Genomic DNA, 3,866 nt, shown 5'->3' on the forward strand with positions numbered 1-3,866 from the left:
CTGTTTATAAATTTCATTATTTAGGATTAAACAGAGTCTGCAGTCCCAGAGATAGCTTTGATAATGTGTAAGCTTGTGTTAAGTGTGGACTGTATAAATTTGATAGATCGAAATGTGTTTTTCCGATTAATGTCATGTTTTTGAATAGGCTTTAAAGTGAGGAAACAAGTTGTTACAATTTGTTATCCTGTTCTTCAGTGAGATGTGAAAACTCAAATATTTGATTCTTTGAAATGAATTCCCTTGCATTAATGAGCTATTAAGTAATTAACATTTCCACCTTGGCTGTTATCTTTAGTTCTGGTGAAGACACACTTGCTTCCATAGATAACATCAATTTGCATATTATTTTTAGGCAGTCCCTTGGGATGTTGTTTGACCTACTTCCATAGAACCTGATGAAGCTAATTGGATCATTGTGGAACTGTAGACTCTACCATGACCACCTTCCAGGAGGTCTGCTCCTACCAGCCCTTACAAGAAGCCTTTGTGCTCTCAGTTCATAGCCTCAAGGTACTCAACACCATTAGAAACATAGAAAAATATGTGCAGGAATAGGTAATTCGGCCCTTTGAGTCAGCACCATCATTCAATAAGAACATGACTGATCATTTAAAATCAGTACCCCGTTCCTGCTTTTTCCCCGATATCCCTAGATTCCTTTAGCATTAAGAGCTAAATCTAACTCTCTAACATTCTGAGACTCCTTCCCCACTTTGCGCAATCTTGGGCCAGAGGATTCCCAAGAGTTAGCAGGGATGTTGCATTTCAAGGAAGCTTCGAGCACATGCTTCAATTTTTTTCCTCTGTCCAAATGGTATTTCTTCTCATGACAGGGGTTTGGAAGTCTGGGTCAAGCATTGCAGATTATACCATTTTAACTCCCCTACTCATTACCATTCCATCCTTTCTGTCCTTAGCCTCTTTCATTGCAAACTGGAGGAATAGCAGCTCATATTCCATTCCATTCATTGTGATAGAATGTAGGTATCATCAACCATGGGGTTATATTGTGTTGGCCTATGACTCTGCTGTCAATGAAGGTCCAAACTGCTGCATGGATGGCTAATTTTGAGCGGCAGCACAACATAATGAAAAGGTACAAGGATTGTGCTGCAGTCACTCCATCCAGTATTGCTATTGACAGTAACAGTGGCACAGTCTATTGGTGAGGACAAGGTCAAGAAGCTCTAACCTTTCTGTTGGGTTGCTCACTAGCTACTGCAGATCTGCTCAGATATTTATATCCTTCAGGATCCAGTCAGGTCATTTAATGGTGATGCTCCTCTTAATAATTCAACCAAAATATATTATCTTGCCTTGCTACTTTCTTTGTATTGTTCCAACATGGGGATGCATTAGATAAGGGAAGACGATAGGTGGTAATTGGGAGATTTCCTAGCTCATGTCTGACCTTCTTCTTCCGTGTGGCATGCACAGCTTAAAGTTGTAGGACAACTTGTTCTATTTGATCTTCTGTTTGTGCACGTCTAGTTGATTGCATTAGTCGAAACAGGGCGGACCATGTGAAGGTTGCAATCTTCCACCCCACGTCTGACCTGATGCCATGGGATGTAAAGAGGTATTTTATCAATGTTAAGGACTCCCAGAGCATCTCACTCCTACACCTTTGTACCACCACCTCCAATGGATCTTACCTGCTGCTATGACATACTTATGAATTGTGTTGGACGGATAAATCCGTGAATATGACTATGGCAGACCAAAACATGACAAGTCGCCTCATTCAATTTGGACATCAGCCACCAGATATTTAAGACTGGATGTGGAACGATTTACTGTCTGTGGGTTAACACCAGATGGTCTATCCAGTTTTATCTTTATTCTGTCTTAACAGTAATTATGTTAAATCACAGGATCACCATATGAATGCCATAGGCGGAATCAATGTGAACAACCCAGAGAAATGTGGCCAATGAAGAGAACACGAACGCTGCGACAGTTTTCTGTGAATAAGGTTGGATGACTGCAGGACATATTGCATCGGGGTGATGTATGGCTGTGAGTGGCCCTAGTCCCACAAAGTAAAGTAAATGTCAGAAGAAGTAATCCCATAGACATCTCCTACCACAGCTCATGCACATTGCTCAGTATTTTATCCTAGACGTGACAAAAAAGGTTATTGTATCTGGGCAGCGTTTATTGAAACAGTGATGGGTAGTCCTTGCTTCTGCAGTTTTCATCTGACTACATGATTCTGTTCATTTCACAGTACTGCCACTCGGCAGCCCATTTATATCATTCATGCCAGTCTTTATTTTAAAAACCTTATTATGCATAACTTTTCTTATCAAATTCTTGCTTGACAATCTCACGTAACAGTAAAAAAAAAACACCTCACGAACCACAGATGAATGAGAGATCCCTCAAATGTTTTGGGGTAGATCATGTTAGGACAGTAGTCTGGGGCAGTTTGTTGTTGCTCCCTCGCAGACGGGCTTCCTTCACCCCATTCCTTCTCTCCAGGGATGCTGCCAGTGGAGTTTACTGCAGCATTTTGTACCCATATTCGGTTTAAACCAGCATTCGCTTGGGCAGCGATATGAATATTAACTTCTCTAAGTAACCCTGGCTTTACCCTCTCTCACCATCCCTCCCCTTTACTAGTTCTCCATCCAGTCTGACTGTCCACCTGTTTCGGCCCGAAACGTTGCCTATCTCCTCCGCTCCATAGATGCTGCTGCACCCGCTGAGTTTCTCCAGCTTTTTTGTGTAACCTTCGATTCTCCAGCATCTGCAGTTCCCTCTTAAACAAATTTTATCTCTGTTTGCTTCGCTGTCACCTTCTCCTCGCTAACATTTTCCTCGGACCGCATCTCCTTTGATGTCTCGTTTGCACACCTTACCCTTCCATATCTCTGTGTCTCCCTCCCCCCCTCCACCCAAAATGTCAGTTATTACTTTTTCTCCAGAGCTGCTGCCTGTCCCGCTGAGTTACTCCAGCATTCTGTGTCGATCTTCGGTGTAAACAAGGCATCTGCGGTTCCTTCACACGCATTCCGTCTGCAGGTCCCCCCCTACACTAAGGCGCTACGGCTGTTTTAGACTCCGCATCTCTCTTCCCCCCTCCCTTAGGTCCCCGCTACTCACCGCTCGGCGACCTAACCTCGTGCACGCGCGCGCGCATACACACACAGAGCCCCTGGCGCGTGCACGTGCACGCGCGCGCGCGCACACACACACACAGCCCCTGGCGCGTGCACGAACATATATATATATATACACACACACACACAGAGCAGAGCCCCTGGCGCGTGCACGCACCCACCCAGGGAGGCGCGCGCGTCACTTCCGGCTGTCAGAGGACGAGGCCGAGCCCGGTGGTGACCGTTGGAGGGAGCCGTTTGTAAACAGCGCGCGCCAGCCCGGGCGAGGCGGCTCGCGGCGTGCGCGTGACAGCCCCCCCCCCCCCCACCCCCCATATCCACCTTCCGCGAGGGAGCGAACGCCCGCCCGCCGCCGCTACAGGTGAGGGGTAACTCACTCACTCACTCACTCACACGCCCGTCCCGTCCGCCGCTGAGGGGGAATAACGTGGAAACTCAGTGGTGGGAGGGATATTGGAGGCAGCCCGTCCGCTGATAACGTGAAAGCTATTGGGGGGGGGCAGACACCGAGCGACCGCTTCGGCCGCAAGGGAGAGAGGGGGGAAATGGCAACCCCTGAGGGGGGGGAACACGCGAAGGGCTGGAGAAGGGGCAGAGACGCGGGCACACACACACACGGGTACACACACACACACGGGCACACGGGTACACACACACACGGGCACACACACACACGGGCACACACACACACGGGCACAGACACGCACGCGAACACACACACACTCGGGCAGACACACA

General features: G+C 47.5%; 1 protein-coding gene across 3 annotated transcripts in view; it reads left to right on the forward strand.

Moving 5' to 3' along the window:
* Window positions 1-3,435: 3,435 nt before the first annotated feature.
* The window catches only part of LOC129706149 (peroxisome proliferator-activated receptor alpha-like), a 47,012-nt gene continuing 46,581 nt past the window's right edge, over window positions 3,436-3,866 (forward strand). For all 3 annotated transcript variants that reach the window (XM_055650169.1, XM_055650171.1, XM_055650170.1), the window contains exon 1: window positions 3,436-3,489. The gene's annotated coding sequence lies outside the window, so the exon portion shown is untranslated. The remainder of the gene's footprint in view (window positions 3,490-3,866) is intronic.

The sequence above is a fragment of the Leucoraja erinacea genome, chromosome 19 (genome assembly GCF_028641065.1).
Source record: "Leucoraja erinacea ecotype New England chromosome 19, Leri_hhj_1, whole genome shotgun sequence".
Taxonomy (NCBI): Eukaryota; Metazoa; Chordata; class Chondrichthyes; order Rajiformes; family Rajidae; genus Leucoraja; species Leucoraja erinaceus.